Consider the following 13741-nt stretch of genomic DNA (forward strand, 5'->3'; position numbering starts at 1 on the left):
TACTCTTTCAAACTTACTAATCCAGGGAAGAGGCTCCAAAATTACACATCCATATTTTCAGTTTCTAACTACTTTATTCATATTTGTGTGGCTTCCATAATAGGGAACGAGGCAGCAGGTCAGCACACTCCATCTTGATTACTTAGCACCACTGAAAGCTATAATGCATCGGGCCACCTGCTCTCTGACAGTGTAAAGGAGGCTTGGAGAGGACACAGCTTACATTTTCAGGCACAAGTCCATCTATATCCTAATGTTTAAGCAAAATGTATGAAAGTGTGTGGCGGTGTGCTCCCCCCTCCCTGCCCCTGCATAAGCAACAACCACCACATCGGTACTGTGCCTATGCCTTTAACTAAACCTCGTGGCCCACTTGCCTGGGAAGCTACCGATAGCAGTGGTGCAAAACACAGAATTACTGCACAATGGATTTTTCCTTCTTTTTAACGGGGTAACCTGTTCAGACTCTCCCCACTGAAACAAGTCTCTATTTTCTCTTACAGCACCCCACAGGATGGCAAACAGAAATGCTGTGTTCATGTTACTATTCCAAATCCTAACAATGCCGCTCCTCTTAACCTGTGGTCAAAGAACCCTAGGGTGGCCATGGTCTCAAGCTTGAGTTAAGTACACTGGGAGTATGGGAATACACTCTAGTAAGGGAGATTTAAATCTTTCCACTGTGGTCATGCACGGAACTGAAATATACTTAGAAAATGAATGGGGCTGGGATAAAGATGAAGCTGATAATAAAATTCCCCGACTTCAAGGAACGGCAGGAAAAGAAATTAAAATAGGATGCCAGATGATCAATGGGTCTACCCATGAAAAGGCGTCTCGGATTTCTGTGTACAACATTACACCAAACCCAATAGTAAAAGATACGAAACTTTGCACCTCTGAAAGATTGGACTGTTGATACAATTTTACCTTAGTACAACCTGTTTTTATAGTCTGCCTCTGGGCTCACCATAGCGTGGGACTATCATTTAAATTTAAAATAGACATTACTGAGCCTAGTACAACAACATGCGCCCCGATTGTAAAGGATAAAAAACCTCTGTCCCCACAAATTTCTGAAATTGGACCGTATGTGATCAAAAATACAGGCCAACAACGAGTGTTATTTAATCCATCATGGTCTCTTAAACGAGTAGAACTACTGATGCAAATTAATATCTCTGCAATCAAACCGACCCGTTCACCATTCCTAAGTACAACCTATGCAGGATGGTTAGCATGGTTACGTGGACGAACCCTCACCTCCCCAAGACGAACAAGGAGAGATGTGACCAGTATCATAGAGACAGGACTGGGAGTCTTAAATAGTATAGATGCCGAAGTACTCGTAAATAAACTGAGTACAGCAACAAGTGATTTAAACAAATTAGAACACCCACTGCAGTCTTCTCTATTAGCATTGGGAACTAACCAATGGCTCTTATCTGATATATTGCCTCAGTGGGAAAGAATTAATGAAAGGGACCACCAATTGATTGTGGATGCACTTGGTGCAGCCCAAAATAATGTTTCTCTAGCCCTTAGTTGTACCCAGGCTCAACTCTGGATGCAATCTATGATAGCAGCAATTATAAGAGAAGGTGAAGAGGGTACCTTATCCACTGAAATTCAAAAGGTAATTTGGGATAATGCAACTAAATTTGAGAAAGAATTCCAATCCTGCTGGTATTTGGTTAATTTCACTTATGACCCCATCAACAATAAGGCCACAGCTTTTGTCTTAATAATACACAATGCTTCGGTATACACCATATACCCAATCATTGCATTAGGATTAAATCACAATGGAGCTATACCCTATCCATTAGAATATAGAGTATGGGCCCAATGAAACAGAAACAAATGGCAAACTGTTGATGATAACGCATGCATTGTACGGGAACAACAAGGATTTATTTGTGAGAGTAACACCATCAAAGCCCAAGACATTTGTCTTGACACTGAGCAAAATGTTTGTCATTTTGAAATACATCCCGATGAAGCCCCTGAAACTGTACTTTTATATATATTGGAAAAGGATGTGTTTGTATGAGAACCCTTTGTGATTTTATATTCATAGATAACGTTACTGTAGATACAAGCAATCGCTCAAATATTTGTGTTTGTAACTTTACTAAAGTTATGGGATGCGACTTTACTTATTCAGCTCCTGTTACGCCTTATCAATTGTTACAATCTAATTACACACTGAGTCAAGATTTATTGCTTACCCCTATCGGAATGAATCTTACATTGGTGAAGAAACTACTACAACATGATGACCTGTGTCAACTGCTAGAACGCGTCCAAAACAATGGACACAAAACTCTAATCACTGTTCATCATGATACAGAAGAGATACACCATGTCTTGGAAAGAGTGAAGAAGGATGGAGAACACCATTGGTGGGAAACTCTTCTTGGATGGTCACCAACAGCAACGGGAGTGTTTAATCTTATGCTTCACCCAGTTGTTATTTTACTAACTCTAACTTTAATATGTCTCTTGCTTATAATTATATTGTATATAAAGGTTTGGTACATGATAAAACAAATAACTCAACTTCAACCACCCAAAACATACAAATTAACGCATAACAAATAGCAGTGCTTCACTATCTACTTACCATGGATCTGTAAGCGCATAAACTATCAATATACTATTTATGGCACAGAGGCAAGAGGTGACTGTACCAGTATTCTGTGAAGGTAAGATGAATTGACTATAGTCACGGGGTGGAGTGTGGTGGTGTGCTCCTCCCCCCCCCGCGTAAGCAATAACCACCAGTGGGAGTCGTGATGGCTGCATCCAGCTTATGCTGGACTTTGGGCAACATAGTAGCCAAGGGCTGTCTGGAGCAGTGACCCAAATGTCTTGCTGATATGCAAATATGACTGTAAGTCAATCATCTTACTCTATAAATAGTGGACAGCCCAGGGCCCGTTGAGCTCTCCTGCATGGCAGCGGGCTGCACAGTGGGATCTCCCCTTGAGTAGGGACGCCTCTCAAGGTTACTCCTCGAGGTTGAGAGATTCCTTGCCACAACAGATCCTCGCTAAGTGACTAATAGCATGCTATTATAAAAGGATTAATCCTTTAGACATAAACCGTTGACCAAGTCTGGGACTAGGATTGGATCCAGCCACACCTAGACTCCTCTCTGAGAAGGAGTCTAGAAAGCAAGGGGGTCCTTTCTGAACCTCATGGCTCAACGGGAGGGTCTCCCTGACAGTTTTGTCTGACCCTGTCCTCTATGCAGTAAATAATCAAGTGTACCTTGCCATCGAATCTTGTTAAACCACTGTCGCATTTACCATTGAACTTTGTTAACTCACTGTTTTCTATCAATAAAGTGTATTGTTGCTTCTCTCTTACGAGTGAAGTGCAGTCTCACTCCATCCGCGACAAAGTGAATTGAAGATTTTTGCGTATTTCAAAAGGTATGTGGGTCAGACCAAGGCAACAGTGAGAAGGAATCTGAGAAGGTAAATGAGAATCAGTTCCTTGTGTCAAATCATTTTGTAACAATAAAAATAAGTGATAGCAGAATATGTTCCTAAGATCATCAGCCCTTGCTTAACAAGGTGGGAAGACATTATAATATAATTCCTAATTTTTTTTAACTGTCAGTAGAGGCATGAAGCTATGGAAGTGCTTTGTAAGTTAACAATCAAATGGAAGAATTAATGTGCAAAAAAGTAACAAAAACATCTTTAATTGTTGATTTTCAGTCTATCTGGCCTTCAAAAGGTAAAATTATAACTTTAAGATATGAGGAACTAGAGCAAGTAGAGCAAATAACCAAAACTGTCATGTACTTAACTAAAGTAGGATTCAAACTTTATTAATTAATGTGAAAATTGACAGAGATCTATTCAGAGGTTTTCAAGGAGGATATTTTTGTTCGTTTTGCTCTTTTATGCATAGCAAAGCAGTAGCTCCTGTCACTATTTGAAAGGCTTTGAAGACTGTGAGGAAAACAGTCAACATGAACTACTTTCTACTTTGTTATTAGCTTGATTCAAAAAATGCAGCATTGAAAGCTGCTCTTTGGGAAGTGGCTACACCAGTGCAATCCATATTTTGAAAAACATGTGTTGTTATGCAAGAAATTCTTTCTTACCCTGCAGGCCTGCCAGGAAGAAGGCTATACTCCAGACTGTAACAGATGAGTACAGAGGGGAAAAAAATAGAAGGAAAGTGACTGTATCCCCTTCAGAGGTTTATGGCATTGGACTGTCTTCTACATAGGTCAGTGGTAAAAGGTAAAGGTGAGCAGAAGGATGCTGCTACTTTGAGCATAGTCTATTCCTACACAAAGTGAGTTTTCATTAGGAGATTTGAAAAGTATTGTAAAAGAAGCACATTAAGAAATCGAAACCAGCAGTAGATGGTCCAGACTTCTCAAAAAATGCAAAAATTTCTGCCAATGCACACCCTGGCCAAGGGTTTCAAAGAAACACTGAAAAGCCTCACACAGCTCCCAAAACAGGCAGGCATGCCAACGAGGACATATGCCTTGGATCAGCTGGGGGCTGGGGGGAAGACTCCTAGTGTAGTTTTCCCCCAGCTTGTTGAAAAGATTAAACTCAAGCTCTGGCAATCCAAAGTAAGAATATTGTCATTGATTTTTCCTTGGCTGCAATCAATGGACAAGTGCTTCCCAGAGGTGCAGTAAGGATTTTACTGTTTTACTGGATTCTGTGGAGTCTCATATCTATAATCTTTTTGGCAAATGGAGGGAGACAGAAGCAACAAAACCATCTGCTAATCTTAGTTGATGCAAAGCAAGATTTACATAACTAAGTTGTTCTTTCTCACATTTGGTATCATCTCTTGCCTATTGGAGTTTTAAGTTTTTTAAGGCAAGCCGCTCTTAAAACAGAATAATAAAATAGCAACAATCTACATCTTGTCAACCACCAGGCAAGGAAAATGACAAGTATTAGTCTCTGCTCTAATATGACAGGGAAGAGGGTTTTTTACACATCCTGACTCAAGTTATGTACTAAACAATCATTCTCTGACAATTTGATTTCTACTACAGCTTTTTAATAAAACTTACATTTTCCTTCATTCCTGCACGGGATCTTGGTATCATCTGTACTTTCTATAATTTCAAGAGACTCCCCTGGTTTAACTTGTAAGTCTTTAGATCCCCATCTTCTCTGGGGCAAATCCTGGACTGTGGTAGTAAAGAACTTTAATTTCACCTTCAAACTGCAAAAATAAAATAAAGAGATGCTGGATAAAAACCATCAATGTAAAGGTTATGATCAGGCATTTTTATAACAATATATTCCCATTTATTACTAAATTTTTGAAAATTAGGCAAATAATTATTTATGCTGTGTAGTATGTGCCCATGCTTACCATTTGCACTTACAAATTCTCAGATCACTACTTTTACAAGTAGTAATAACTTACCTTTCAAAGGCAAAATAATGGATTATTTACAAATTAGGGGTACAAATTAGAGGACACCATACATATATTTTAGTCTTTATATTTTATGTGAACAAAACTTACTTTGAACTTTTTTCTGAACTCTTTCTCTTCTCTTTCCATCTTTTTAAGCTTTTGTGCATCTTTTTAATCTGATTTATGTTTTCAAGGCTTGCTGGTTTTGATGAACTAAAACAAGAGGTTACAGATAAAAAGAAAATTAGCAGCACATCTGAGGTATTGACAACCTTTCTGATAATTTTAGTGAAAATGCATTTACCTTCACATGTCTTTAGTATGTTTTCTTTGCTCTACAAAACTAATATGGATAATACATTATAGATTTGATTTCAAAAGAAATAAAAAGTTGGGGTTGTCTTTCCTACTTTTTTAATGAGTTCTGATATTAATATATCTATTACATCAGTGAATATGGAAAATTATTCAAAGTATCTAGCTACTACAGCAATGAGAACTTTACATCTACCAAAAATAGTTTAGGTAAATGATACCCATCACTTTAGAATCTCTAGGCAAGGGGCAATTTTTGTGAAGTCTATGTATCTTTGGGCAATAGGCTGAATAACACATCCCACTGTGGAGGCAGCTGGAACGTCTTAGCCTTTCGTACAGCAGCTGTGTTAGTCCTATGTGCCCATAGAAGACCTTGCTACTCTGGGGGATCTGCATTACATGACCTATTTCAAGTTCTGTTGTTTTTTCTACATCCCTGATTCTGTTGACTTCTGCCAATGAGCACAGAAGGGTTTAATGTCCTAACTGCCCTTCCTGATGCTGTACCTGGGAATTTAAAGTCTGACTCTACTTTCTGATCTTTCCTGATCTCTGTAGGAGTTGTGGATGACAGTTTCATTGATGATGAATGTATATGTGTGTGTGTGAAATAACCTAGATTTAAGGTGGGCCACGTCTTCTCCTTTGGATATACAGTTCAAAGAGCTCTCTCTGTTTTAATGCCTCCAGACTAGATTATTGTAGTGCACTTTGTAGCTCCACCTGAGTGAAGTCAGTGACAACAGAATGTGACATTGCAGTCATCTCCACAGATGCACCTGTGCTCATAAGGCATCTGTGCTCCAGAGATGGCGATGACTTCCTGGTCCAGGGATAAAAGTTTTACAAGTTGAACTTTACACCTCCAGATGTGTTTCATACTTATAAAACAGGGCACTATCTCCTTTTCTCATAAAATATTGCAGCAGCTGAGATCACAGATAGTACTTATCCTAACAGTCCCCAAATATTGATAGGAAGAGGACTGCATGCAGAGAATCTATAATGAAGAAACTTTAGGCCATGCATTCATTTCTACCTCTTGTCCGTCATGGGCTGAATTTGCTGAAATTCAAAGCATGCTTGTTTATTCTATAGTCTAATTATTATTTCAATCTGAAATGGAGGCAGGGAGCATTCAACTGCCATTGTCAACAGTAGGGTTATGAGAACTACAAAACCTGTGTCCTGGTTTCGGCAGGGATAGAGTTAATTTCCTTCCTAGTAGCTGGTACAGTGCTGTGTTTTGGATTTAGAATGAGAACAAAGTTGATAACACACCGATGTTTTAGTTGTTGCTAGGTAATGCTTACACTAGCCAAGGACTTTTTAGTTTCCCATGCTCTACCGACTGAGAAGGCTGGAGGTGCACAAGAAGCTGGGAGGGGGCACAGCCAAACTGGCCAAAGGGACATTCCATACCATGTGACATCATGCTCAGTACATAAACTGGAGAAAGCTGGCCGGGGGGGCCGCTGCTCAGGGACTGGCTGGGCATCGGTCGGCGGGTGGTGAGCAATTGTACTGTGCATCACTTGCTTTGTGTATTATTATTATCATTATTACATTATTATTATTATCATTTTATCTCAATTATTAAACTTTTTATCTCAACCCACGAGTTTTTCTCACTTGTGCTCTTCCAATTCTCTCCCCCATCCCACCGGGGGTGGGGGGAGTGAGCGAGCGGCTGCGTGGTGCTCAGTTGCCAACTGAGGTTAAACCACACCAGTCCTTTTTGGCACCCAACGTGGGGCTCGAAGGGTTTGAGATAATAACAGATTAACCGGAGTGTATTAAGGAACTTATATCTGTTAATAGTTGAGGGTCACAATGTTGGTTGCTCTGTTCTTGATATTGATTTGTATAATCTGCATCGTGCTCTTTTTCCTGCTGTACATGTTAAAGATTGGTGTTGGTTTTTGCAGTTTGCTGTGGTCTGCAGTGAATAGTGATGTCTCGCTTGTGAGGTTTGTTTTTAGAACATTGACCTTGACGTTAGTGTGGTATGTAGGTTTCACAATGAAGCCGTTACTGTACCACGGATACCATTTCAAGGAGACAACTAGCAGTTGCAGTAACTTTTCTGAGAGGTTTTTTACGGAGGAAATGCAGAATGGCAGTGTCACTATCTTCTTCTATGATGTTTCCTCCTTCATTACAGTAACTTTTCAGTATCTTGAACATCTGTGGGTAGTTAAGATACTTCTATTAATACTTCTTGGCAATATTGTTTTGGTTTTGTCTAAAGTTAATAAGGAATTTAAGAATATCATCCAGAGATCTGCCCCAAGGCTGAATAGTTATGAGTGGCAGGGTGTGTGGGACAAGATGGGCAAGTACCTAGGCCAATGGGCACCCACTGTGTTTTGGAACTTCACCCCTGAGCAAGTGCAGAGTCCTGAAAAGTTAGTAGAATATTTGGACAAAGTATGCTGTCACCCTGGCAACTCCAGAGAGATGCAGATCATTGCAACGTGCTGGGGCCTGGCCCATGCCTACCGAGCCCTGTTCAACACCATTCAGTATCCTCAAAGGGAAGACAAGGTCTCTGGCTCTGACAATAAAACAACACGCCCTGCGGCCACTCAGACTCTGGTGACATGCACTGCGGCCACTCAGACCCCAGCGACACGCCCTGTGGCTGAACCAAAGAACCAGCCTGTGCCGCTATCAGTCGCCCCTGTACACAAGAAGAAATCTTGGAAGCGGAAGTCGGCTCCTTTAGTAAGGGAGGAAGAAACTTCTTCTAAAAGGGAAGCGGAGGAAGAAATGTACGAATACCCTGGAGAAGGGCCATCACGAGAACGGGAGGAGGAGAGACAGCCGCTGATCAGGGAGGAAGAAGAGGAAGAACTCATAAACGAGGCAGTGACCACACGATCTCTATCCCTGAGTGAGCTGCGAGATATATGAAAAGATTTCAGCCGTCGTCCAGGCAAGCATATTGTCACCTGGCTGCTCCGATGCTGGGATAATGGAGCCAGTAGCCTAGAATTAGAGGGTAGGGAAGCCAAGCAGCTGGGATCCCTTTCTAGGGAAGGGGGCATTGACAAAGCAATTGGAAAAGGGACACGTATCCTCAGCCTTTGGAGGCGACTCCTGTCAAGCGTGAAGGAAAGGTATCCCTTCAAGGAAGATGTCATATGTCGCCCAAGCAAGTGGGCCACCATGGAGAAGGGTATCCAGTTCCTGAGAGAATTAGCTGTGCTGGAGGTGATTTATGATGACCTGAACAATGAACAACTATCCAAAGATCCAGATGAAGTCAAGTACACACGACCCATGTGGCGGAAGTTTATAAGGAGCTCACCATCGTCATACGCCAATTCATTGGCAGTGATGACCTGGAAAGATGGAGAGGGACAAACAGTGGATGAATTGGCTAGTCAACTCCGGCAATATGAGGAAAGTCTTTCTTCCTCCCTCGTCTCGGCTGTGGAGAAACTGTCCTGGGACATCCAGCAACTCAGAGAGGATAGGTCCTACTCCCCACCTGTATGGACCAATATCTCGGCTATTAGGAGTCAGCGTTCTTTTGCTCAAGAGAGAGAGTATAAGGGGTACACACCACGGGGCACCCTATGGTTTTACCTGTGTGACCATGGAGAGGACATGAGGAAGTGGGATGGGAAACCTACTGCAGCCCTAGGGGCACGGGTACGTGAATTGCAAGGGAAAACAATCACAAAAGGGGGTTCTTCCAGGAAAATTGCTGCTCCAGTTTCCAGCAGGCAGTTCCCCAGACAGAGTAGAAGGGCTGATCTTACTCCTGATCTTAATGAATTGACTTCTGACTCGTATGTACAAGAAATGAGAAATGAGTACTGTGATGAGGATTAGAGGGGCCCTGCCTCCAGCCAGGGGGAGGAAAGGGACAACCGGGTTTACTGGACTGTGTGGATTCGGTGGCCTGGCACATCAGACCCACAGAAGTATAAGGCTCTAGTGGACACCGGTGCACAGTGTACCCTAATGCCATCAAGCTATATAGGGGCAGAACCCATCTGTATTTCTGGGGTGACAGGGGGATCCCAACAGCTAACTGTATTGGAAGCCGAAGTAAGTCTAACTGGGAATGGGTGGCAGAAGCACCCCATTGTGACTGGCCCAGAGGCTCCGTGTATCCTTGGCATAGACTACCTCAGGAGAGGGTATTTCAAGGACCCAAAAGGGTACCGGTGGGCTTTTGGTATAGCTGCCTTGGAGACGGAAGAAATTAAACAGCTGTCCACCTTGCCTGGTCTCTCGGAGGACCTCTCTGTTGTGGGGTTGCTGAAGGTCGAAGACCAACAGGTGCCAATCGCTACCACCACGGTGCACCGGCGGCAATATCGCACCAACCGAGACTCCCTGGTTCCCATTCATGAGCTGATTCGTCGACTGGAGAGCCAAGGAGTGATCAGCAAGAACCGCTCACCCTTTAACAGTCCCATATGGCCAGTGCGGAAGTCGAATGGAGAGTGGAGACTAACAGTAGACTATCGTGGCCTAAATGAGGTCACGCCACCGCTGAGTGCTGCTGTGCCAGACATGCTAGAACTTCAATACGAACTGGAGTCAAAGGCAGCCAAGTGGTATGCCACAATTGATATTGCTAATGCGTTTTTCTCAATCTCTTTGGCAGCAGAGTGCAGGCCACAATTTGCTTTCACTTGGAGGGGCGTCCAGTACACCTGGAACCGACTGCCCCAGGGGTGGAAACACAGCCCCACCATTTGCCATGGACTGATCCAGACTGCGCTGGAACAGGGTGAGGCTCCAGAACACCTGCAATACATTGATGACATCATCATACGGGGCAACACAGCAGGAGAAGTTTTTGAAAAAGGGAAGGAAATAGTCCAAATCCTGCTGAAGGCCGGTTTTGCCATAAAACCAAGTAAGGTCAAGGGACCTGCACAGGAGATGCAGTTTTTAGGAATAAAATGGCAAGATGGACGTCGTCAGATCCCAATGGATGTGATCAACAAAATAACAGCCATGTCTCCACCAACTAGCAAAAAGGAAACACAAGCTTTCTTAGGCGTTGTGGGTTTTTGGAGAATGCATATTCCAAATTACAGTCTGATTGTAAACCCTCTCTATCAAGTGACCCGAAAGAAGAACGATTTCAAATGGGGCCCTGAGCAACGACAAGCTTTTGAACAAATTAAACAGGAGATAGTTCACGCAGTAGCCCTTGGGCCAGTCTGGGCAGGGCAAGATGTAAAAAATGCGCTCTACACCGCAGCTGGGGAGAACGGCCCTACCTGGAACCTCTGGCAGAAAGCACCAGGGGAGACTCGAGGTCGACCCCTAGGGTTTTGGAGTCGGGGCTACAGAGGATCCGAGGCCCGCTATACTCCAACTGAAAAAGAGATATTAGCAGCATATGAAGGGGTTCGAGCTGCTTCGGAAGTGATCCTGCAGCGATCAAAAGGGACTTCAGGGCACTGGGGCGACTGGTTCAAGGATCGGGAGCACAGGTAGTGTTTTCCTCTATCCCTACAGTGGCAGGGAAGGATACTGAAAGGAGCAGGAAAACACACCTGATCAACGCGTGGCTCAGGGGCTGGTGCCGTCGGAGGAATTTTGGCTTTTTTGATCATGGGGAGGTTTACATGGCACCGGGCCTGCTGGTGACAGACGGAGTCCAGCTGTCTCACAAGGGAAAAAGGATCATGGCTCATGAATTGGCAGGGCTCATTGAGAGGGCTTTAAACTAGGTTCGAAGGGGGAAGGGGATAAAACCAGGCTCGCTAGAGATGAGCCGAGGGGTGGCGTGCCGATGCCGGGGGCGAAATCGATAGCCCAGCTCAAGTGCATATACACCAATGCACGCAGCATGGGCGGCAAGCAGGAGGAGCTGGAAGCCATTGTGCAGCGGGAGAGATATGACTTAGTCGCCCTCACAGAAACATGGTGGGGTGACTCTCATGACTGGAGTGCTGCAATGGATGGCTACAGACTCTTCAGAAGGGACAGGCGAGGAAGGAGAGGCGGTGGGGTGGCCCTGTATGTTAGGGAGTGTTTTGATTGTATAGAGCTCAACGATTGTGATGATGGTACGGTTGAGTGTCTATGGGTAAGGATGAGGGGGAAGGCCAACGAGGCAGATATCCTGCTGGGAGTCTGTTATAGACCACCCAACCAGGATGAAGGGACGGATGAAGCGTTCTATAAGCGGCTGGCAGAAGTTTCTCAATCGCTAGCCCTTGTTCTCGTGGGGGACTTCAACTTCCCGGACGTCTGCTGGAAATACAACACGGCAGAGAGGAAGCAGTCTAGGAGGTTCCTGGAGTGTGTGGAAGACAACTTCCTGGCACAGCTGGTAAGTGAGCCTACCAGGGGAGGTGCCTCGCTCGACCTGCTGTTTACAAACAGAGAAGGACTGGTGGGAGATGTGGTGGTCGGAGGCCGTCTTGGGCTTAGCGACCATGAAATGATAGAATTCTCGATTCTTGGTGAAGTAAGGAAGGGGGGCAGCAAAACCACAACCATGGACTTCCGGAGGGCGGACTTTGGCCTGTTCAGGACGCTGGTTGAGAGAGTCCCGTGGGAGACGGTCCTGAAGGGCAAAGGGGTCCAGGAAGGCTGGACGATCTTCAAGAAGGAAGTCTTAAAGGCGCAGGAGCAGGCTGTCCCTGTACGCCGTAAGAAGAATGGGCGGGGAAGACGACCGGCCTGGCTGAACGGGGAGCTCTTGCTGGGACTCAGGAAAAAAAGGAGAGTTTACCGCTTGTGGAAGAAGGGGCAGGCGACTCAAGAAGAGTACAGGGATCTTGTTAGGTCGTGCAGAGAGGAAATGAGAAAGGCAAAAGCCCAGCTAGAACGCAATCTGGCCGCTGTCGTTAAAGACAACAAAAAAAGCTTTTACAAATATATTAATGACAAGAAGAGAGCCAAGGAGAATCTCCATCCTTTATTGGATGCAAGAGGGAACATTGTCACTGAGGATGAGGAAAAGGCTGAGGTACTCAATGCCTTCTTTGCCTCAGTCTTTAACAGGCAGACCAGTTATCCTCAGGGTACTCGGCCCCCCGAGCTGGAAGACGGGGACGGCGAGCAGGATGAACCCCCCGTAATCCAGGAGGAAGCAGTCAATGACCTGCTATGCCACCTGGACACTCACAAGTCTATGGGGCCGGATGGGATCCACCCGAGAGTGCTGAGGGAGCTGGCGGAGGTGCTCGCCAAGCCGCTCTCCATCATTTATCAGCAGTCCTGGTTAACGGGGGAGGTCCCGGAAGACTGGAGGCTTGCCAATGTGACGCCCATCCACAAGAAGGGCCGGAAGGAGGATCCGGGGAACTACAGGCCTGTCAGCCTGACCTCGGTGCCGGGGAAGATTATGGAGCGGCTCATCTTGAGGGCGCTCACAAGGCATGAGTGGGACAACCAGGGGATCCGGCCTAGCCAGCACGGATTCATGAGAGGCAGGTCCTGCTTGACCAACCTGATCTCCTTCTATGACCAGGTGACCCGCCTAGTGGATGAGGGAAAGGCTGTGGATGTGGTCTACCTGGACTTCAGCAAGGCCTTTGACACTGTCTCCCACAGCATTCTCCTAGAGAAGCTGGCGGCTCACGGCTTAGATAGGTGGACTCTGCGCTGGGTCAAAAACTGGCTGGATGGCCGGGCCCAGAGAGTTGTGGTGAATGGAGTTACATCCAGTTGGCGGCCGGTCACGAGCGGTGTTCCCCAGGGCTCAGTACTGGGGCCGGTCTTGTTTAATATCTTTATTGATGATCTGGATGAGGGGATTGAGTGCACCCTCAGTAAGTTTGCAGACGACACCAAGTTGGGTGGGAGTGTTGATCTGCTCGAGGGTAGGAAGGCTCTGCAGAGGGACCTGGACAGGCTGGATCGATGGGCCGAGGCCAACTGTATGAGGTTCAACAAGGACAAGTGCCGGGTCCTGCACTTCGGCCACAACAACCCCATGCAGCGCTACAGGCTTGGGGAAGAGTGGCTGGAAAGCTGCCCCGCAGAAAAGGACCTGGGGGTGTTGGTCGACAGC

At 45.1% G+C, this 13741-nt stretch overlaps 1 pseudogene; it reads right to left on the reverse strand.

Annotated features, from left to right (window-relative positions):
* Nucleotides 1–5051: 5051 nt before the first annotated feature.
* Nucleotides 5052–13741, reverse strand: part of LOC143172180 (FYN-binding protein 1-like) — a 44217-nt pseudogene continuing 35527 nt past the window's right edge.

This window comes from Aptenodytes patagonicus, chromosome W (assembly GCF_965638725.1).
Source record: "Aptenodytes patagonicus chromosome W, bAptPat1.pri.cur, whole genome shotgun sequence".
Classification (NCBI taxonomy): domain Eukaryota; kingdom Metazoa; phylum Chordata; class Aves; order Sphenisciformes; family Spheniscidae; genus Aptenodytes; species Aptenodytes patagonicus.